The 24,901-nt window shown below is 41.4% G+C and overlaps 1 protein-coding gene across 2 annotated transcripts in view; it reads left to right on the forward strand.

Moving 5' to 3' along the window:
* nkx2.2a (NK2 homeobox 2a) overlaps positions 1-24,901 on the forward strand; it is a 189,134-nt gene that overhangs the window by 18,843 nt on the left and 145,390 nt on the right. For both annotated transcript variants that reach the window (XM_063184497.1, XM_063184498.1), the window contains one exon: positions 23,833-23,982. The gene's annotated coding sequence lies outside the window, so the exon portion shown is untranslated. The remainder of the gene's footprint in view (positions 1-23,832; positions 23,983-24,901) is intronic.

Consider the following 24,901-nt stretch of genomic DNA (forward strand, 5'->3'; position numbering starts at 1 on the left):
TCCTAATACATGCCTAACTATCTGCATAAAACTTATGTGACTTGTGCTATGTCACATGTTAAGCAAAATCAATAATTTGTTTGGTGTGTATTCAATAGAAAAAAAATGTCTGCACACTTAAATCCCCTTTGTGTTCTTTTTAATAAGTGAATAGGCCAAGCTTTCGGTCTACTGACCTTGCTCAGGGCTCAGTTTGGTGTGTATTCAAAAATGTCTTGCCAATTTATTGTTTATTGCCAATAATGCCATTATTATTGATAAAATTAGGAGGATCTTGTGGGCCTTTCAGTTAGCTCAACATGTCTTATACGTTACTTATACAGAGCAATTTGGCATGTATTGCTAGCTAACATGTCAACCTTCTTCTTAATTATTACCTATATATGCTGTTGCGACTTACACTATTATTACATTACATGACATTTAACTCCCGCTGTTATAACCAAATGGACTTATACAGTTAATTAGGTACAGGGTATTGGTTACAGTCCATGCCACAATGTGCACTTCAGCCATGGATGAAGGTGCTGGTAAGGGTGGGATTTGAACCCGCAACCCTCTGATCTAAAGGCCAGCACTCTAACCACTGAGCCATGGCTGCCCCACAGACTGAACAATAATAAGGTCCAAAATCTGCTCACAAGAATACTGTATACAGTGTACTGTAGTATTGAATATTAGACTACATCATGTAAGGATGTAAGACTGTAGTTACCATTTTGATGGTTTCTGTTATTGGCATCTCAAAACTATTCATTTCATTGTGGTCTCATTACAAACAGTGCAAAACATGTACACAGGTATAGGCAAAGGACCCTAACATTTTCAACAAAGCCATCATATGTGAGGTTTAAAAAAACAGCCATTTAATACCCATTTGCATCTTAAATTAACTGAGGCAAACGTCACATTTGCCTCAAAAAATTACCCAAAACTAATGTTTGCTGACATAAAGACTATGCTTTGTCACCATCTTGTGTTGGTGCTGTTTTACTACATGGGTAGTATGGGAGTCTAATGAGGCAAAGTAAAATATGGCAGAAACATTTACCTACTATGTCAGTTTTAATTGTATAATTTAATGTTGACAAGACACTGAATTAAATCCATTTATTTCGTTATGAGGGCTCAACATTCTTTTCTCAACATTGCACTAACTCTCTCATGTACTCAAAAATGTTCACAAGTTCTCTAGATAATGCAAAATAATGTATGACTTAAAAGTTGTATTTATGAACACATTTTGATATTTGCATAATATATTTTGGCAAGTTTTTGATGCCAGACCAAGGTAGGCCTACAGTACAGTTGCAGTACAAAGTACAGTTGCAGTAGCACTTTCATGTAGGATACTGTCACTTCAGGAGTTACAAGTGAGAGCCACTGAGGGCTGCACTGCCACTCAATTACTGTATTGTTAAGAGTGGCAGTCGTAAAGGAAAAGACCACCATTTGGTCCATCTCCCCTCAAGTGTAATTCAAGCTGTTAAGTATTGAACTTACTATAAGGGGAGGTGGGAAATGAGCACATTTCCGGAAATTCTGTACTGTTCCTGAAATGTGCTGAGTAGCGAGCCATTGTCTACCTCACTTTATGGAAAAGCTGCAAGCTCTGGCAACAGGGGACCTATTACAAACATGACAGACACATAGGGAGTATTCTGAAAGGCAGGGAATTGACAGTCCTCTGTGTCAGCAAAGGGAAGCAAAGGACCACTTTCAAAAGTGCAACAGCTCCCTCTTCTGGTAATTGAGTATCACGGGTGTTGACTATGTCGTGTAAAGTGTTGGGTAGTAGTGATGGTAATGGTATGTGTACACTATTGTATTTAAGATTTGCCCAACAAATGCATACAAGTCTGACTTTGTATTATTATCAATACATAAAAGGATAAATATTATTGGGCAGCTTGATTGCCACGTAAGTATCACAAAGTACACACATGATTACAAATATGGAAAAAATATGGAGTAACTATCAGTCTGTAGAGAAGAGCAGTTTGGGCCTTAAATCCACAGAGGTACTTGGCACCGCTGGCGCCGCTTCCTCAAATTGGTCCTACCTCTAACAACATAGTAAAATCACCACTGTTTGATGACTCTGGTACAATGATCAATTTCACAACTGAAATGGTCACATCTGTACAGTAATGCATCTTCCCTTGACATAGAAATAGTAAATTGTACATGAAATATAGTTTCTTATCTCATCTCTAAACATATCAGCATACCCTTAATAACAAGCATGTTATTAATAAGAACTTCACTGCACTAACATGGAGACTATGAGAGAAAAGCCATTGACATATACTTTTAGCCTTGAACCCTATAGTTTTAACTTCCCCTTCCCCTTCATTTTTATCACTTTATGTACTCAAAGTTTTCTAAGCTCCTTTTATGTGTCTTATATAGTCAATGCTGCCAGTGCTGCAACTGTACACTGTATGCAGATGTTTTATTTCCTTTATATTGAAATGCTATGTGTTACTAATATGCTACTTTCTTTATTCATCTTGCTATTTTTATTCTAACCAGCCTCTGTGCAGCACTTTGGTCAGTTTTGTACTGTTTTAAATGTGCTTTAGAAATAAAAATTACTTACTTACTTACTTACTTTGACCAATTTAGTACATACAGTGAACAGCTGGCATAGATTGTGCATCGGAATCTCCGTGAGTGCTGTGCTGGGCTGGGCATGTGAAAGTAATATTGTTTGTGGCATGCATGCGTGCTCAGACGTAGTACCAGCACATGGATCCAATCAATAGAATTGACATGGAATGAATTTGTGAATTTGTGAACCACCAAATGATGCATGAGGTGTGGCTCTGTCAGATTGTTGCTCACAAGATTTAAACAAATGAGAAGTGAAACAACAGTTTTTCAGCAGGTAGAGTTGAGGCTGTTTAGTTGGAGTCGTGACTTTTAGAAGGAAAAGTGTTAAAATACCCCCCCCCCCCATTAAACCACGTTTTTAAAGAAATAATTTATTACATAATAACAATTATTAATTTAAATACAGTATAAATGCATCTATCGCACCTTCGTGTCAATGGAGAAGCTTATGGTTCCAGATTTGGTTCCAAAAGATGAAAAATGTAGTTTAAATCAGATGGGACAAAATGTTAAATCAGACGGGACATTTTCCTTTATCGTCACTTTTCAGGGGGAATGTGGTTGAAAATAGGAAGATATGTTTTATTGATCCTAAGATGAACAAGAGCAATCAAAGATGACAAAAGTGGCCCGCTGGCCAAAGCTAGATGTGTGTGAATTTATGGAGTGTGTTTGAGTCAATGTGTGTTTTGACGCCCTCTGCAGACAAGACTTAACACAAGTGGCCAGACACACACACACACACACACACACACACACACACACACACACACACACACACACACACACACACACACACACACACACACACACACACACACACACACCCCATTGCAATACCTGGTCAAACCCCCTCTGGGGTAACCTGACTCTCCAAATGGATGGGTAAAAGAAATTATGCACACTACATGAACAAACAGACAATTAAGGAGAGCTCACAGTAAGCAACATACAACATAATAAAATATTGTTAGTGTATAAGATGGACATTTTTTTGCATCTTTTGCACAACTTTTTTCTACAGATCTCAGTGCACTATGTGCACTGTACACTGACTGTCAGTGCACTGACACAAGTGTGTGATTTGAGACATAGGCAAGGACTCGAACCTGGCTTCAAACGAGAGATGAGAGGCCCAAGTACACATAGTTTTCATCTTTAGCTGCCCTACATCTATGAAGTTGCTCAGTGCCATTGTAGCTCTTGAAGTGCACCATAGCGAATTCAGATGTGCCTTTCACCCTGCTACAATTTGAGGCACCGCTGCAACGACTTTGGGAAAAATATTTGAAGGTTAGAAAAACGTAGTGTTGCTTTAAGTCAGGACAAGTATGTGTATGTCCAAGCAGGACTATCAATCTTTTGTGAAAATACACAGTGCAGTGCAAGTGTGGGAAAGGATTTTTTTCTCCATATACTGCATAAACCTCAAAGAACCATCCCTTCCCCAAAGTCCAGCATTTGAGAGGAAATATTTTGAAGCTGAATATGCATCTGGGGGCTATCAAAGACTTTTCGCTATTTCTCCCTTCTTTTTCTCTGTCAGGCCGCGTTCCACTAATGGCGACTGATCATAGTTAAGCTTAGAGGCAAATGACTCCTAATCCACAAGGGCTGCATTTGGTTACCTATGGGAAATACTATCCAGCAATCCCCTCGTGTTCCCTTCAACTTCTCCCAGATCAGTCCAATATATATTAATCCTCCCATTTATCTTTGTCAACGGAGGACTAAAAAATCATTTGGCGGAGAGTAAATAAAAGGAGGAGAGGAAGAGAAGAGAGGAGTTCTTAAAGACAACAGAAGGCAGGTGGTGGACATCTCAGTGTCGTCTCCCTCCCCTGCAAGACTAGCATGGCTAATAAGCTGCTTTGCATTTCAAATCAGCTCACACTTGTCTCTCTGATTAACATTGCAAGCCCCCCCCCCCCACGCCCACGCCGATATGGTATTTTTAAATAAACAAGGGGTTGGGTCAAACAGTTTGGTTTTGGTTCTGGTTCGTGGCACGTTTACAAAGAGCTGTCATACAGGTGCTGTATTAAGTGCACTTAAATTATATGCTAATCATAGTTAAATAACCATAGTCATGAGTCATCATAGATTAGACTGTGTGGAATTTAAAAACATGTTTAACATTAAAGTTTAAGACTTGACATCACTTTGACCTTAGTCCAACCTATGACGTCTTAAATGGCCTATTCTTTTAGCAATAGCCTACGGCGGAAAAAGCCCTATACAGGTCCTTCTCAAATAATTAGCATATTGTGTTTAAGTATTTTTTTCCCCATAATGTAATGATAAAAAATAAACTTTCATATGTTTTAGATTCATTGCACACCAACTGAAATATTTCAGGTCTTGTATTGTTTTGATATTGATGATTTTGGCATACAGCTCATGAAAACCCAAAATTCCTATCTCAAAAAATTAGCATATCATGAAAAGGTTGTCTAAACAAGCTATTAACCTAATCATCTGAATCAACGAATTAACTCTAAACACTGGTAAAAGCTTCCTGAGGCTTTCAAAAGTCCCAGCCTGGTTCATTACTCAAAACCGCAGTCATGGGTTAGACTGCTGACCTGACTGTGTTTACAGTAACATTGAAGTCAATGGCAGTGGCATTGCATGAGGGTTATGGAAGCCCAGATATCATTGATGCTTAGCTGTCAGCTGTTTTTTGTTCTTTGATCTGGTGACCCACACTTTCCTCTTCATTATACCCCATAGATTTCTATACCACACTTAGGTACTTTGGTGGTTATGGTGGACATTCTAAATCACCAGACAGAACATTCCATTGAGTTTTAATGGGGTTTCATTTCTGGCAAATTAGAATGTCCATAACCACCAAAGCACCAAAACGTGGTATGGAAATCTATGGGGTATAATGAAGAGGGAAGTGTGGATCACCAGATCACACAACAAAAAACAGCTGACAGCTAAGCATCAAGGAAAGCTGGGCTTCCATAACAATCATGCAATGCCACTGCCATTGACTTCAATGTTAAACGTAGTCAGGTCGGCAGTCTAACCCATGACTGCGGTTTTGAGTAATGAACCAGGCTGGGACTTTTTAAAGCCTCAGGAAGCTTACCAGTGTTTAGAGTTAATTCATTGATTCAGATGATTAGGTTAATAGCTTATTTAGACAACCTTTTCATGATATGATAATTTTTTTAGATAGGAATTTTGGGTTTTCATGAGCTGTATGCCAAAATCATCAATATTAAAACAATACAAGACCTGAAATATTTCAGTTGGTGTGCAATGAATCTAAAACATATGAAAGTTTATTTTTTATCATTACATTATGGGGAACACAATATGCTAATTATTTGAGAAGGACCTGTATACATTGGCATTGAGAGCACAAGGAATTGTTTTTCTTGAAGGTCTATTTTACGAGAAACATAATTACTATGGCTATTACTGTATTTCAGATATAGGACATGTCATATGTATGAAACCATGTCTTTTTTTTTACATGACAAATGACAAAGAAAACAACAATGCATTGATGTAAACATCATAACAAATAAGTGATATTAATGGCCTTTATGTGATGAGTAGCTTGGTGTGGAATGCAGTGAAAGGTGAAGACAGATATGAAAAATACCCTACTGAGTCCTTAGTTTCAAATAGTACACAAGAAATGGCCCAGGTCAACCTCCCCAAACAACCCCTGTGATTCTCGTCACAGCTCAGAGTTCACAGCAATGACCTTCTTCTACATAGTTGTTAGAAACCTAAATAAACAGTTTCCCAGCCACTTACACAGGATGCTACAATAAACTTAGGCTGAGAATGCATCCTAGATCCACTGTAATTTCATGCACATGGCATTTTATATTTTTTGTTTGTGGCAAAGATGGGAAAGCAGTTTTGACATCATCACATTTTGTATGAAAACAAACAAAACATTGGATATTATGGGACTTGATTTTTTATTTGGAAAGAAAATAACATCTGAATCGCAGATGCACTGAGGACGGTCTGCAATAGCAGGTGTGAACACAGAAAATGAAAAAAAGAGAGATTCACATTTCTTGGAAAAAGTCCCATTTCACATTCTTTCTGTCCTTTTGTCAATGTTATTTATTTTTCTGTCCAAGATTTATATGCTGCCATCTGCTACTGGGGTTGTGCTGTTCTCGGACCCTGATTATTTACCCAGAAAAAATATGGCGGTGAAAAATTCATGCCTGCCTCCCTGGCTGCCTTGCCTGCCTGCGTGCCGGCCGTGTCTGTCTGACCTCTGGGTTGGCTGCTGGGCAGGATGGGAAAACAGGATCTGTGTCACTGGGAGATGAGGTCAGCCATGCCATAAGGCTGGCGGGGGCTGCAGGGCCATACTGTCACATCTCTGGCCCAACCTCCATTAGCCTCCTTGAGGCAGGAGAAAGGAGGTAGAAAGAATAGGGCAACACAAGACATTCCACACTAACACAGCAGCGTACAGTAACACAGCTTTTTTGATTGAGGCTTTTTAGGATGCTTCCAGTGCATCCCAAAGACTGAACCAATTGTTGAGGGGAATATGCCACATGACAGAAAAAGGCTGAATACCCTGTTACAGTATTTCTCAATTGGTTTTGTACATTTCTCGAATCTCTCTCGCAATTTGCAAAACATAATATTCATTCTCAAAACAGCTTTAACAAATCGTGAGCTTAGAATTATAAGGTTCTATCTCCATTTAGGGTAGTTCTGAGATATTGAGCATCAAAGTTTTTGCATCCCAGCTGTTTAGTGAGATAAAACGATTTTATTTTATTAATAACAATGTGAAATAATACTTTTTTTTTACAAAAATAACACCACACAGGCATTAATAAACATGTAATGGGTCAGATTATGTCAAAAACTCAATTTTACCAAAAATGGAGATAGAACCTTATAATTCTCAGCTCACGAAATGGCAAAACACAGTGGATGACCTGCAAAACCAAGTCTCTTGCTCGAAACCCAAGTTTTTGTGTCAATGAACATATCAGTGCAAGCAGAATGGTTAGTCATTGTGTCATAGTGTAGTCCGTGTATGGACAAGCTAGTCAAATCAATTTGTCATGTTGTTAATTGAATAGTACACTCTAGAGGATCTTTTCTGAAGCAAAATGTTGTTTAGATTGGATGGGCAATGTTGTAAATTCAACTTTATATTACATTGATCAGATAAGATTGTCCTAGATATGCATTTAGACTATGACCGATTTATTGATAGGTTTTCTCATTGCAAAATAGGAAAAATAGCAAACTCTGGTTGAGGTGTCAAAATGCGCCCTATACCATCCCTTTTTTACTTGTCTTGCAAGCCCATGTGGAAAAAAAATCTAGAACTGTAAAGCAAAAGAAATTTAAAACAATACACTGATACTGTATAAAGTGCACTTACTGTCTTGTGAAATTATAGGGAAATATTGTAATTTTGCGTGGAGCGTAATTATAAAGGCCACATGAGGCAAAGAGTAATATAATGCAGTACAGTGCCTACTGTTGTATTGTATGCCTGTTTTCTCTATCCCTTATACTGCCTTTGATTAGAGAGAGTCAATATTTACCTGCGAGCAATTTACCAATTCAGCTCACATTTATAGACAAAAATCCAAATGATACAGTGCTTATCACATTACGACAGCTTGGTAAATCAGAGATCAGAGATGCTGGAGTGTGTCTGGGTCGGGACAAAATCATGGCATTCATCCAATGACAGTCCAGTTTCGTGGCAATGGAAAAAAAGTACCATGCTGTTCCATTGAAATGCAGAGACGCTCTAACTTCAGCTGAAGTGCTTGGACCAAGGATTTTCCTTGTTTATTGTTGAAATTGTGCTATATTGTTAGCCTGGGCCCACCGAGAGCGTGCCTATGTTCCCTGGGTCCTATGTTCCCTGGTCTTTGTATGGGACCGGGGAACTTTTTTTCTAAAAAAGGGTCCTATGTTCCCTGCATTATATCTGACAAGGGGATAAGGCCCAGGATGCTTGCGCATGCATATTTCTTGCATGAACGGTTGCCATGCATATTTCATGTCAAGTTTGTGCACAGTGGCAGCCTAACCCTATCCCTAATCCTAACCCTAACCGTAACCCTAACAACAACCCACGCTCGCCATGCGGCAGCAGTTTACTTGGAAGCAGCGGGGAACATAGAACCTTTTTTTGAAAAAAGGGTTCCAAGTTCGCTAAGTTACTTTGTTAGCTACTTTGTTGGTTGCAATGCAATTTCCCATTGGCAACTACCCAAGTTGCTAACTGCTAACAGCTACGCTTTCGAGAAATGCACTACAGAATTGTGGGAATGCAAGCCTTGCATTGCAAGGCACAGTCATTGGATTAAAGGTGAGAAAACTCTGTTTGGTAGAGTTGTGCTTTAAAATTACGCCGCATACGTTTGTGTGATGGATTGAAGGGTAACACTTTTTTTTTGTAATTTAAATTTTTATTGATTTTTCTTTTTCCTTAAAGCACAAGTGTTCTCCACTTAAGGAGAGAAAAAAACAAAACAAAAACAAAACAAAAAAACAAAAAAAAAAACAAAGAAAGGTAACCACATGGAACCAGGGGAGTTACACGAAAACAATGAGTATTTCCATTCTGAGGAGGAAAATAAAAACAAGATCTTTAAATAAAATCTGGTCTCTTACGTGCCACAAAGTAAAGCCATATCATCCAGTCATGATTAAACTTATCCTGTTGGTTTTTCATTACAAAGGTAATCCTTTCCATTTTAAACACTTCGTACACCACATCTATCCATTCATTTATACTAGGTGGGTCTTTTTGAAGCCACCTCCTTGTTATGGCCTTCTTTGCTGCCACCAGCAAAACCCTCAGTAGATATTTCACCACTTTACCACAGTCCAGGTCTTCAAGATCGCACAAGTACATGGTTTTAAAGTCCAGGTTGATTTCCATGCGTAATGCCTCCTGCAGGTCACTATGTACCCCTTTCCAAAAGGGAGTCATGGAGGGGCAGTCCCAAAATATGTGGTAGTGATCAGCGTGATCACAACCACAGCATCTCCAACAGTTTGTTTGTGTGGAAAAGCTGGCTTTCTGTGCCGGTGTGCAAAAGAATCTGATAATATTTTTCCAACTATAGAATCTCCATTGGGGGGAGCTTGTTGTCTTCCATTGATAAGAGCATATCCTCTCCCATTCCTCCTGGGTTAAATCTAACTTAGTCTCCTTTTCCCATCTCGACTTGGTTGACACAGTGTTGTTTTTTGTCATAGATTTAATAGAAGCATAGAGTCTGGAAATTATCTTTTTGCACTTGAAACCCTTTATTGCTTCCAAGAATATACCTATAATTGTCTTTTCTATTTTTTCTTCTCTTTTGGGGATTTTTTTGCAGATATAGTCCCTGATCTGTAAATACCTGAAAAAGTCCTGATTCACCAGCCCATATGTGTCTTTCAAATGTTGGAAGCTATACACTTGACCTTGGTCATTGACTAATGAGCTGTATGTTGAAAGGTCTTTATCAGTCCAAACAAGGAAATGCTTATCCTGAACACTAGGTGCAAAGCTTAAATCATATGCAAACCATTTAAGAATACCTATATTCTGTCTAATACTATGTTTCTTTGTTACATTATTCCAAATATCTAGTGAACAGGTTATCCAGGGGTTCCCCAGATCAGTAATTTGATTGACAAGAGAACAATCCCCTATTAGCATACCCAGAGGGTATTTCTTACTCAAGGAACATTCAATATCTTTCCATCTTGACTCATAACTAGGATTACACCATCCTACCAGAAATCGGAGTTGGGCAGCCTTATAATAGTCACAGAGACTGGGGAGGGCAAGTCCACCCCTATCTTTGGGTAGCTGAAGCGTTTTAAATCTCACTCTGGGTTTTTTCCCTGCCCAAACAAATCTTGCTAGAAGTTTATCCCATTCTATGAAGTAGTGGTTGGGTTTATCTATGGGTATAGATTGGAATACATACAGAAATCGTGGCAATATATTCATTTTGATTATATCTATGCGTGAATAGATATTTAGATAAGGAATCTTGCTCCATCTATTTATATCATCTATAATGATTGCCCTAAGGGGACCATAGTTAGACTCTTGTAGTTTGGTTAGGTCAGAGGGTATGGTAATACCAAGATATTTAATACACTCTTTGTCCCAGTCAAGCTGGTAGCTTGAACGAAGGGAGTGTGGAGGCTCATAGTAGAATTTTAGCACCTGGGTTTTCTGTGTATTTATCCTGTATCCTGAGAAGGACCCATATTCTTCCAAGACCGACATTAAACTTGGGAGGGAGTTTGTGGGATCAGTAAGGTAAATGAGGACATCATCCGCGAAAAGGGCCAATTTCTGTTCTTTTGAGCCCAGCTGTACGCCTGTGATTGAGTCATTTTGTCTTATCCATTGTGCTAAGGGTTCTATAAAAAGGGCAAATAACAGGGGGCTCAATGGGCATCCTTGCCTAGTGGATCTTTCCAGGTGAAATGTATCACTAAGCACCCCATTGATTTTTAATCTGGCTCTGGGTTTGGTATAAAGGGCTTCTAGGATCTTAATTATCTGAGTATTAAAACCAAATTTCTTCATAACTGTGAACAGGAATTTCCAACGGACAGAGTCGAAAGCTTTATGAGCATCGATGCTAATGAGCATGGCAGCTATTTTGTTTTGTTTTATGTGTCTGATAACTTGGAGTGAACGTCTAATATTGTCTTGGGTCTGACGTGACGTCACAAAGCCTGTTTGGTCTAGCTGTATTACGCTTGGTAAAATGTTCTCTAATCTTTTGGAAATAATAGAAGCAAATAGTTTGTAATCAATATTGAGTACGCTAATTGGTCTATAATTGGAACAATTGAGCTTGTCTTTTCCAGCCTTAGGTAAAACAGAAATGATGGCTTCCCTCCATGACAGGGGGATTTCACCCTTCTCCATAACCCAATTGAAGGTCTTCAATAAGATAGGTGTCAAGGACCCTTTGAGATGTTTATACCATTCTGATGTAAACCCATCAGCGCCTGGAGATTTATTAGCCTTTAATCTTCCAATAGCTGATGTGATTTCCTCTGTTGAAATAGGTAGCTTCAGATTTGAATTTTGATCCTCCGACACAGATGGTAGCTCAAGTAGTTGGAGTATAGAGATTAATCTGTCATCATTGTCGACCTGTGGTTGAGAATATAATTCTGCATAGTAATCCTTGAAGCATCTTCTAATTTCTATTGGTTCTAGTAAAGTGTTTTTCGTTTTGGGGTCCCTTATTTTAAAAATGGAAGATTCTGCGTCTTGTTTTTTAAGTTTATAAGCCAGTAGTTTAGCATATTTGCCGCCGCCTTCATAATATTTTTGTTTGGTGAACATTAATTTCTTTTGTATCTCTAATTCCATTATACTGTTTATTTCATTTCTTATCCTTTTTATCTCCTCCTCCATGATAGGGTTCTGGGTGAGTTTGTGATCTATCTCTAGTTTTTTAAGTTTTATTTGGAGGTCACTAAGGCGTTTATTCCTTTCCTTCTTTAGAGCTGAAGTGACAGCAATCACCTTACCTCTCATAACTGCTTTACAGGCATCCCATAGAATTGGAGGAGAAACTGTATCATTATCATTATCCTTTAAGTAATTTAGAATGTCTTTGTTAAATTGCTCAACCGTGGTCTTATTTAATATAGAGGAATTAAGTTTCCATATTCGCTGGCTATCTCGTAGGACCCCTGTCACTGACATATAAACAGGACAATGGTCTGAGAGGTCCATAGTTCCAATATGACAGCTATTTACCTTAGTAGAGTCTTTCCCAAACATGAAGAAATAGTCGATTCTAGAATAAGAAGAATGGGGAGACGAATAATGGGTATAGTCTCGGACTGAGGGGTTGTGAAATCTCCATATGTCTATCAGTCCCACCTCTGAGGTGATGTCAAGAAACTTTTTAATTAGCCTCTTAGATTGAGAGTTCCGCCTGTTAGAGGAGTCGAGCATTGGAAATAAAGTTATATTAAAATCCCCTCCACAGATCAAGGTTCCCTGAGTTTGTGTGACTGCCTTATCTATTATCTGTTGGTAGAAATGTGATTTTGTACCTGGTGGAATGTAAACATTGTATAAAGTATAGAGAAAACCATTTATTTTTCCCTTAATCAGAATAAATCTCCCTTCTTTATCTTTAATCGCTGATAAGTGTTCATACACCACAGAGCCTGAGATCAAAATAGCGACCCCCCTGGTATGTTTTGAACCATTAGATGCTGAATAGACATGCCTAAAACCGTATCTTTTGAGATTCAGATGTTCTGTGTCTGACATATGAGTTTCCTGTAAAAAGGCTATGTCAATGCCTTCTTTTTTGAGTTTTGCCAGAACTTTGGTGCGTTTAACAGGACTGAGAAGGCCATTGACATTAAAGGAAATTACTTTAACCATATTTTAAATTACTGGCATCTTCTAAATTGTCTACTTAGAGCACCATGACCAGATTCTAGCACTTCAACATTACCTCCTATAATAATAATCACTTCCCCTATTAACATGACAAAAATAAAAAGAAAATGAAAACAAAAAAGACATAAACTTGCTACTGAACAGCAACCAACAAAGACTTCCATTAGTGAGGGAAAAAGAAGACTCCCTCTATCTCCTGCTGGAAGGAGAGGAGAGGTTAACCCAACTGGAGATGGGGCTCCCTTTAGTGGTAAAAACCCACCAATGTCCAACATTGTCCAAGGTTTCCTCATTACTCTACCTGGTTGTGATCAATACTGAAATATTATGATCAATGGGGAAAAGGAGAAAAAAGAACTTGGGGAGTAAAAGGGGTCGGGCAACTATAAGCCGATTTTCAGAGCTGGCCCTTTAAGATGCTCATTTATCCTCCTAGTCTGATACTCTTCTGTATCGCTGCAGTTTCTCCCTCGCATTCGCCGCGGTGTCGTTGCCTGCACGTTGCCATCCTGAGCAGTCGATCAGCTTCGTCAGTCGTGTGCCTGGATCATCCTCGGTTGGCACCGGCACCGCGATGCCTCTCTTGTTTAGTGCCTTCGCTGCCTCTCTCGCGCTGTTGTAGACCTCTGCTCCGGTGCCCCAGTGAACGCGCATCTTGGTGTGTGGAGTTTGGAAGCGAATCCCTTTCACCTTGAGAGCTTTCTTGATTTCCTTGTAGGCTTTGCGCTTCTCGACGTCCTCGAGTGCATAATCATGGTCAAAATAAATTTGAATGTCCTCAATAAAAACCTTCTTTTGCTAAGCCAGCGACAGCACACTTTCTTTCACTCTGAATTGCTGAAAGCACGCGACAATGGAGCGTGGAGGCTTTCCTGCCTCAGGCTTCTGTTTAGCTGCTCTGTGTGCGCGCTGGATTTGGAGAGGCTCATTCTCTGGCAAAGCTAAATTTTCCGTGAGAAACTGCTCCAAAAAATCGATCATTGAGCCGCCCTCTGTGTCTTCGGGCAAACCATATATCCGAATGTTGCACCTCCGCGACCTACGTTCCAGATCAGTAGCTTTGTCACGCAGGCGGATCCTATCAGCTAGAAGTAGACGTATAGCTTCGTTAGCCGTGGTGTGAAATTCCTCGACCTGAGACACTCTTTCTTGTATCTCTGAAATGTCCTTGCGAAACGTTTGCAGAGTTGAATTGAGCGCTCTGATTTCCGATTTTAGCTCGAATTTCAGCTCCGAGAGCATACCTTGCATCATTTCTCTTATTTCGGCCATAATGTCTTGACTGGTCTCACCATGCGTTACTTGCTCGTTATCACTTTGGTGCGGCGGTGTTCCTGCCGTGGCTCCCTTCCCTTTCGTCGTCTTTCCCATCTTTCACCTCCTTGCAAAGTTCCCCGCTTTAATTTCCAACTTTCAATTCTAGAAAACCATTGATTCTAACCGCGGGAGAACTTTTAAAACCAGGTTGAGTCGAGAGCTGACTTTACTCGCAGCCACCTGCCATGGCCGGAAACCGGAAGTCCAGGGTAACACTTTTTACTACACACCAATGTGGTTTTTGGTTATGTATGTAGAGTTATTTCTCATTAAACAGTTAAGAATGCTTCATGTCCAGTTGCCGTGAATGTATTATGAAGCAACACACAAAATAAATGTGTCACCCATCGGGGCTTTGTAGGGGCGGAGCACTAGTATTGGGACAGGGGGGGCGGGAGATGTGTCAGAGGCGTTGGGCCCACGAAATATCGTAGAATGGGGCCCCTACAAGATGTTTGGCAATCGAAAGCCACTGGCAGGGGGCCCCCCCAAGTGGTGAGGCCGGGGGTTCCTGGCCCCTATGCCCCCCCCTCTGCTCCGCCCCTGGGGCTTTGTCCAGAGGAGTTTGATTGACACGCTCTTTTGAGAAATCAGTTAGCACATGAACTTGGCCAGACTAAGCTTGCATGAGCTTTATGGTTGTCATGGTAAGGTTACTACAACGTGTTTTTGTGCTATTATACTGTAGGTCACAGACTGTGGAGACCTGCAGAGTAACCTGAAACTGCTATTAGGACAGCCAAACATGTGGCATACTTAATCTTTGCTTTTCTTCTCATCTGGTTTCCCAAGTAAGGTCTACGACGTGGTTGATGACCCCCTTTTCCAGGCTCGTGCTGAGCTCTGTCAAGTGCATTTGGAAATGGATGACACTTGCGTGGCTAGCTAGAGAGAAGAGGATGCCTGGCTGGGTATTGCACATGGCGGCCAGCTTAGCTAGCCAACAGATTAAGCGGTCACCAACGTCTACACACAGCATCTGCCATGAGCTTCATATGAAGGCAGAATTTCCATATTCTCATTGTCCGTGTTAACCGCTTGTCTAAATAGTAATAAATCATGGCCAAAATACTGCATTTCATATGCGAGCATTGAGACTTCAAAAGCCGCTTCATGACCCCCGATATTGACTCTTAGGCAGCTGATGCAATTCTCTGGGTTTCTATAAAGGAAACTCTATCGCAGCTCCGTTCTGCGCTTGTGTGTCATTTCTTTGCATCTTCAAATTGTCAGCAGGTTGTCAGCGATTAACCCTGCTACACCTGGTGGTGAATTAATAGACCTCAGTGGTTTCATATATTTTCTCATTCACATACGTACTTGTATATATATATATATATATAATATATGTGAACCTCACACATGCATACTGTACTTCACAGACACACACACCCCTCTCTCTCTCTCTCTCTCTCTCTCTCTCTCTCTCTCTGTCTCTCTCTCTCTCTCTCTCTCTCTCTCTCTCTCTCTCTCTCTCTCTCTCTCTCTCTCTCTCTCTTTCTCTCTGTCTCTCTCTCTCTCTCACACACACACAACACATACGTACTGTACAAATATCTCCATTCTTCAGTTCAGTTTTGACTGTCTGTGTTGCCTTTGGACAAGACTCCCACCTCCCAGGAAGAGGGAGGACTAACTGAGGCTTCCATTCTTTTTTTCCTCCTACGCAGGAGTAGAATGTTAATAGGTTCTATCCTTGTCCTCAGCTGGGATTGCCATTTCCTTTCCCATTTGACCTGCACATCACATGGCTGACTCTTACAGGAATTAAGGTGAAGAAGAACAAACACTGGGCTCTGGGAAGAAAGAAAGAAGCGAGGCGAGGGGGAAGCAAAGGGAGAGAACGCTGCAGCGTTGGGGTGGCCGAGCAGGGTTTTCGGGGAGGGGTTTAGTGGGGTGGGAAGGGGTTGTGGGGTTGGGGGGGTTGTCCGAGCACTGGGCTGTGCTCCGCTCTCTTCTCAGGCTGCCAGCCGATGACGAGGGTTTGGAAAACTCATCATCGGGAGCCTGGGCCAGGGCCTCTGTGAAACATGGGTGGCCACCAACACAAAGTCTCCAAACAAATGGCTTTACATGATGTGATTGCTATCTTGCACTGCTTTGCTTTGCTTCGAGACTGGAAAGGGTGGGCTGGGAGGTGTGGGAGTGAAGAGGGGGATGCTTGGGGGTACAAGCTGGTATCCTCCCTATGATGGATAAAAATATAAATGATGCAGCCCGACAGCAACCAATGTTTTCAGAAATGGATTGAATTTTTTTTTTAGTTCAAGGCGGTGTTATTCTGAAGTTCTACGCTGACATCATATCTGTACTTAAATAATAAAATCGGCAGCACTGTAGGGGAAGGCGGTCGTTATATTTTCCTTGGGTTGCCTTTCTGTCTCTCACCACCCCGAACACAAGACTTTAACATAATATAGAGATCCTTACCAAGCTGTGCATGGATAAAGAGTCTGTGTGAAATAAAGGTGACAACACTGATCAGATTCAGTATTTAACTGGTTTGCCATTTCAGGTTGCACAGGGGAATAGCTAGATGAAAGCTGAATACTATGGGACTATGATTTTGCACATTGTAAAAAAAGAATTCAATTACATAAAGTCACAGTCCATTTACCATATAAAAATAAAAGCAGAACCGAATTACGGTCTCGAAGGAAACCCTTCTGGGGAAATCGAGTGAAGCCAGTGAGGTTCATCATTTTCTGCTGTGTGGAAAGGACAGCACCCACCTCGCCGAATGCATCCCACCGCATCACGTCCAGACATACCAGGATTATGCCACTGGGGGAAGAATCCCTCTAATTATGAGGTGAATCACTGCTGCATATACCCCTTGAAGAGAGCCCACAACTCAGGAATAGTGGTAGACCTAACCACAGGTGTACAGTAATCAGTTCCTTATGGTCGGATCCTCACCGAATGTAGGGGCCGTTCCAAGCCGCCAGGGGTCAGGAAAAACACACCACAAAAGCCAGAACTCCTCAGAGACGTTTGGGCTGACACATCGCGGTGTGAGTCTCTGAAACAGGCCCATGAACATTACTAGGATTTGAGGAGAGGTTTTTTTTTGTTGGAGGGAAAGAGGAGGCTGCCACGTTTAACAAGTCAATGTTTTATCTCCATCTTGGAAACACATTGAACTCTCTCCCTCTCTCTCTCTCTCTCTCTCTCTCTCTCTCTCTCTCTCTCTCTCTCTCTCTCTCTCTCTCTCTCTCTCTCTCTCTCTCTCTCAATCTCTCTCACTCTCTCTTTCTCTCCCTCTCCCCTCTCTCTCTCTCTCTCTCTCTCTCTCTCTCAATTTCTCTCTTTCTCCTGCTCTCTCTCTCTCTCTCTCTCTCTCTCTCTCTCTCTCTCTCTCTCTCTCATTGCGTCCACATGCATGCAAAGTACAGAGATATCAAGTTTTTACTCTGCGTCTTGGGGGGACGCTTTACAGCCACAGTGCTCTTTGAGCTCTTTACCTGTTGAAATGTCTCGGAGCATGTGTGACCCGGCAGGGCCTGGCCTGCCATAGTTGCGGCTGTTTGGGCTCCACAATAACACTCCTCAGACCAGGCCCCGGGGTGTCCCAGAGGGGAGATCCACGGGTCTTAACCTCCCTTTCTTTGGAATAACAGCAGTGAGAATCTGCCCTTTATGAAAGGTCTAGGTGTATTCTGCAGCTGGGATCCTGTGAATAACAGCTGGAGAACAATGTCTGCTGCCAAAATTAAGTCAAAGACAAGCTGTCAACTTTTTTTTCTTGGTTTCAAACCCTACCTACACCTTCTGTGTCTTGCGTACTTTGATTTTTCACTTATGTAAAACTGTTTGCAACTATTGTAAATTTTGGGCTGAATCAACCTAACCAATAACTATACTGTAAGTACAGTAATGATTGATATATACAGTAGGCTGGGTTCTACATTAACACCTGCCAACCGGCAAAATGCTGGTGAAATTTTGGCTACTATCCACTTTAACCCATTAGAGGGTATATTTTTTGGCATCTATGAACAATTTTAGCTGGTGATGAAAATAGTTATGTATACATTTTGTATAAAGTATGTATAAATATTACTGATATGTAAGCACATAAATGGCCAATAATGGATTGATAATATGAAAATCATACTTTGAAATAGGGCTGCACGATTATGGAAAAAATGATAATGACGATTATTTGGGTCAAAATCGGAATCACGATTATTAATCCCGATTATTGATTTTTATGTGAGAGGCAATAGCATGAAACTTAGATGGACAGATTTCTGGCCAGAAATACCAGCCTGTCAGTATGTTCTGGCTTCAAGGACACTCAAAGGCAGGTCACTATTGCCACGATTAAATTCCAATTGAAATCACGATTTCGATATCACGGTTAAAGGGGCTCCAGGTAGGATTAAAAGTTAAATTAATCACGGTCCGGAGTCAGCCGCATCCTTATGCGAGTCATTAGTAAGTGAACGATGGTTCTCGCGACCACTTCCACGGTCCGCTGTCAGAAAACCCCACATGCAACCTTTGACAGCGTCGGACTGAACGAGTGTCATGGGAAACACTTTTCATTTGAAACATCGCTTTACATACCGTATTCAGATTTGTATCAACTGCTGGCATTCCGTGATGAAAAACAGTCTCACAGCGAGTTTATTTGAACATCATTTTTTCATTACGATGTAGATTTTGAGACAGGCATGCCACGGGCGTGATGGCATGACGGCATCCTACCTTGTGCCCCTTTAAATGCAGGTTTTGTTAAAAATGAAAGTTTGAGAGAATCGTAATAAAATATGGCGTGCCTAATTTACCACCTGCATTCTTTTCTCCACTCAACTGTCATTCGTCTGAATTCAGCGTGAAAAGATAGGCACGCTTATTCAACCAGCTGCATCTCATTCTCCGCTCTGCTGTCATTTGGTGGAATTTCAGCACACTGGAATTTAGAACGCCCCTTAATTAACTATACAGCATTTATTCTCCGCTGACCTGTCTCCAGTCAGAAATGTCTTTTCTCGCTCGCACAAACCACCTCCCCTTTCACCTCCCTTACGCTGCCATTCGACTGATTCGTCAGGTGTCTTGCCCTAGCTTCCTCCCAGTTCACCTCGCTCCATTGCTCTCCGACCATCATCTGCTAGGGGGAATCTGCTCAGAGTTCGCACATATCTGCGGGCGCAGATGCTGCCTGAGCTCTCAGTGGCGCCCCGTACTCCAGAGCTAGAGAATGTTTACTGCATAGACATTTCTCGGTCGTGGCCGTACTTCAGCACTACGGCCAGTGATCTTGCCCAATACGCCACGTAATCTATCTCAGCTTCTTGAGTGCAGTGGTCCAGTGGACAGCCACTCTAATGCGAGCACGGCACGATGACGAGAAGTCCGTTTTCCAGCGACAACGAAAATGTATGCATACTGTACAGGCCAAAAGTATGAACTCACCTTCTCATTCATGGATTCTCTTTATTTTCGTGGATTTTCATTGTGTATTTTCATGCAGGGCATCAAAACTGTGCTTGAACACATGGAGAATTACGTGCTTACCAAAAAATACAATTCTAACTGTTGTCCAACAGCAATGTCAGCTGTCTATCCACCTGACGTCAACACGGCACAACTGATGGCCCCACACATTTCAATAAGCTTATTTTTGTCTATTTTCAAAAAAAATGCCTAGTCAGTCATGTCAATCCTAATTGAACATTAAAGTCCTCCAATAACTCACTAGAATTGTTGAACTAGAATTAAAATTGACTCGATTGACTGGGTACTTTTACTTGAAAATAGACCGAAAAATAAGGTTGTTGAAACATGTGAGGCCCTCAGTTTTGCTGTGTTGACGTCACTGTTTTTTGATATTTTTTAAATAATTGGGTTTTTTAAAATATATTTACATTTTTTTGTTACGCGAAACATTATACAGGTGTTCATTCACAGTTTTGATGCCCTCCCTGAAAATATTCTGTAAATAGCCACAAAAATAAAGAGAATTAATTAAATGAGAAGGTGAGTCCATACTTTTGGCCTGTACTGTACATGCCTAATCCAAATTTCTGATAGTGAACTAATGAAATCATGATTTTTGATTATTTGCAGCCCTACTTTGAAAATGACAATAATGATTATTCTGTGGTGAATAAATACAATGAATATTGCATCACCACAGACTTTTTCATTTCAATCTTCAGAAGTCCCATCACATGTAAACATGAAAGGTACACTTGACAACTGGCTGTTACATATTATTGACAAGTTTACAGCTACCAGTTTACAGCATTGCTGTGTCAACGGCAGGTGCTTTAAAGTGCAGTGCACAAAAGTCCTGGTTAACTCATAGTACTGTATTACACAATATTTTAATATTAATGTGTTGAGCCAAATCACTCATATTTGAAGAGTCGAATATCGTATGTCGTATGTGTGGCCTTTAAAGTACTACAGTACAGTATGTGCTATAAATTTGTTAGCAAATTTTGGGAGGTGAAGAAATGACAAAAATATGGAAGAAGACTGTCAGGTTTTAGTGCTGTACTCTGCTTTCAAATCTAATCTGCAGAACCACCACCACTTGCCAGACATAGCAAGCATTGGTGAGGAAATTATTAGAATAAATCATGCAGAGACAGGGTTGTATTTCTCTCTCTCTCTCTCTCTCTCTCTCTCTCTCTCTCTCTCTCTCTCTCTCTCTCTCTCTCTCTCTCTCTCTCTCGCTCTCTCGCTCTCTCTCTTTCTCACTCTCTCTCTCTCTCTCTCTCTCTCTCTCTCTCTCTGACACAGGCACACATGGACATACATGATTTTTTAAAAAAAAGAGGGAGAGCACCGCACTGAGAATCCTCACCAAAAGCACAAACATACATATTCTCTTATTTTTGGAGGCACGGCGCAAGTATGCTGGCCAACATAGGGCCTCCGTCCAGCTTTATATTGCTTGGCATCCAATCAAAATGGCTTTATAACATTTCAGACCTCTCTCCAGAGCCCGCCGAGTCCAAAGCGCAATGGGGGGAAAAAGCGGTATTGGCAGCCAACCACACAGAGTCGAGCTGAGCTCATCCCACCAGGCTGCAGTAAATCATTAGGAAAAGCAGAAGTCAGCGTGGAAGACACAATCATCTAAGACCAATAAAACTCACATTTCTTCCAACGACGTGCTCTCATATACCTGTCAGTGAGTGTCAAGAAGAACAGCTATCGATTGCCACATGTTTTTTCACACCTATTTCACCTCCTCCTCCTCTTCTGTCCTCCAATAGAGGTCAAATGAAACAGTGGCAACGAGCCAACTAATGAAAGCCGAGAGAACATTGTCCACTGTCCGATGACTTGTGACTGTTCCTTGGTTGAAAATAAATTGATGTTTTTTTTTGCTTTTGGCTGATTTCATGTCCATGTTAAGGCATTTAGAGGGAGCAGATGAGGATGATTAATTGGCTGTTTGGACCTTCCGGGTGTTAATCTTTCCAGAAGGCTCAGTATGGTGGTAATCAGGACCACTGTGAACACTGTGAAATGGAAATGACTCTCTGTCTCTCTCTTTGTCTTTCTCTCTCTCTCTCTCTCTCTCTCTCTCTCTCTCTCTCTCTCTCTCTCTCTCTCTCTCTCGCGCTCGCTCTCTCTCTCTGTGTAGGCTCCATTCCAGTTAAGTGGTCTTGGGTGTTCTCTTCCCCAATGGAGACACACTTTTTGTCATGCACCAAATCCCAGAATAGGGAACCACGAGAGAGAGAGAGAGAGAGAGAGAGAGAGAGAGAGAGAGAGAGAGAGAGAGAGAGAGAGAGAGAGAGAGAGAGGGGGGAAGCGATTGAAAGAGAGATTTAAAGAGCGATTGAAAGAGAAATTGAATAAATTAAAGAGCAAGATGCATGGCCCAAACGTGTTCAAACTGACTGCTCAGTTGACAGCCTGGGCTTACATGCGTAATTCAGCTTTCTTCCATAAATTTTGTTGGAAATGGAAAGCCACATTGAAGCAAATCTACCTTCCGTGACACAACACGAATGGCACCAGTGACTGATATGCTGTCCATGTACCATACGTAGTGGCTGATGTGGTGTGTTGTATGTATGGTATGAATCCTGAAACACTGTTTGGCAGTTCATTGATTCCTCTGCGTGTTTCAATCATTTGGTTCCGCAGACGGTTTCCATGGTTAAGGTTTGACTTATGCTTCCTAATACCTCACAAAAGTATTTATTTGATTATTTTCCAGGTCATCCTCCAGTATCCCTATACTTCAAAGTGATTTTATTGTGACAAATCTTTATGTTTCCCATATACAGTGAATTGAGACATCAGCTGGCGTATGGGAGGGGTTTTGGGGTAGGAAGGTGAAGAGGAACGGGATGGTCAATGAATCAGCAACTTGGCTTTTGCTGGGAGGGGACTATAGTGGGCGAGGCGGCGGCCGTATGCAGGGCCGACATTAATAGCTATCTACAGTCTACAGTCTGATGTGATGGGATCAAAGCGAATCCCATGTGGCAGTGATCGGTGTGTGTGGCAGTTTGAGTGTGGCTTAAATGAAGCAGAAGATGACTTCCTGAATGACCCTCAAGAGGGAGAGAGAGAGAGAGAGAGAGAGAGAGAGAGAGAGAGAGAGAGAGAGCAGCTCAGCATACAGATGGGCTGCAGCCCAGCCATCCCAACACATTGCGTGGAGTAAGGAAAATACAAAACATGCCTCCATGTTTGGTGGATGGCAACTGGAAGAGATGTTTAATTCCTGGTGTATGACTGAGGTTACCTGATATCTTGACAGTTGGTAATTTGTGTCTTCATTGCCACAGAGAGAGCACTACAAGTCATTACAGAAGGGGCTAGCTTGTGTGAGTGAGTGCTCCACCCACTGTAACACTGAAAGTGCAGGATTGGGAACAGTCGCCTTTCCAAGGTGCACCTTGCTCTTAGAATGGTATTTGATGTGAAGTAGAGGTTGCTAGAGAGACGGTCGGTTGCATTCCTCACCTCCCTGGCCACTAAAAAAAAATCACTTTACGGCAAGGCCAATTTACTACAATCCACATTGCCAAGGTTTTTCTCTTTGTGAAATTCAGTGATTGGAAAGCATTTGGTTATAGCATTTTTTAGAGGTTTCATAATCTTTATGACTTGTCATATAATGGCTCAATCCACATCAACACATACTGTTCTGTATCCCGTTAGTTCAGATGTCTGCCGTAAATAATAGTCTGCCATGAAACATTAGGCGCACAAAGAATATTACTAAAGCCCAGGTCAACACCTCTGTCAGAAGCCATGGCAATACCTTTGTTTACGACAGGTCACAATCCATCAAGATCATATGAAAACATTTATTGAAACTTTTATTGAAACTTTTTAATTGTTAATACACTAAATACAAACTTTGTGAATACCTTACATAGATGCTAAAGCATAACATTTTTGGGAAAATTGCTTATGTTATCAGTAAAGTAACCCTACAAGTACATTTACAAACTGTCCCTTCTCTATTTCTTCTCTACCAGCATGTAGCAGTGGAAGCTGCTTGAGACACAGCGAGAGACGCGCTCTCAGAATTCGAGAGCCGGAGCAGGAGAAACAGAGAGAGAGATGTTACTGGACAGCCTGCTAGAGCATATGGATGCCATTTGTAAAGCAGCGGTGAGAATGTAAAGGTCAGTCTGCCCTTTGGTATCTCTCTATCCATCTGTTTTCACATTACTTGCAAATTATAGTGTCCTCCAGACCCAAATGAACATAAATCAGGCCCGTCGCAATGTGCAGAAGTTTTCCCCGCTGTCATAAAACAATGATTTAGGGTCCGGCTTGTGAAAATACGCCGCTGCGAATTCGGCCCCTACGCCCCAGCAGTAGGAACACAAAGCGCCATCTCATCGGAGTAATTTACGGCCTCCCTGGGAGACGTGGGTGATTAGGGCCTGGGCCACCAACAGTCAGAAAAACAGTAGGAGCTCCAGTAAGGCCCACTGGAAAAACCCGGGTCAAATTTATCAAACAATTCAATACAAAAAAAGAAAGAAAGACAGAGCGAAAGAAAGAAAAAAAAACACACACACCACCATCCCTGTTTGGAGAAAGGGAAAGGGTGCAAGAAGAAGAAGAAGAGATATATTGTGTGTTTAGAGTATGGGTAGATCTCTGGAACATTTGGCCATTGGGCATTGGTGAGTTTTGGGTTTTCTAAATTAAATAATTTGTCGTACCCGCCGCCGCCACCCGACATGTGATGCATTGGACGCCCCCAAAGCCTGGCAGTAGCCAAAGTAAACTGTGGGAGGCGCCTTTGTTTTAAACCAGAGATTTTCACGTACATGATGTCACAGCATCTCTCAGTCAGTTTGTGTGTGTGATCTGCTATTCCATGGAGGGCATGGAGATAAAGCTTGCTTAGGACAGTGCTTGGGGTGATTGCATGTGTGTGTGCGTGTGCGTGTGCGCATGTGCGTGTGCATGTGCGTGTGTCTGTGTGACCACAGATAAACATGGTCGAGCTGTTACACCATGTTGATATTACCCCAGGGATCAGTGTTGGAGAAGAGGTGGGTTGTGGGGGAGCAAATTGCATTAACAAGC

The sequence above is a fragment of the Engraulis encrasicolus genome, chromosome 19, assembly GCF_034702125.1.
Source record: "Engraulis encrasicolus isolate BLACKSEA-1 chromosome 19, IST_EnEncr_1.0, whole genome shotgun sequence".
In the NCBI taxonomy this organism is placed as follows: domain Eukaryota; kingdom Metazoa; phylum Chordata; class Actinopteri; order Clupeiformes; family Engraulidae; genus Engraulis; species Engraulis encrasicolus.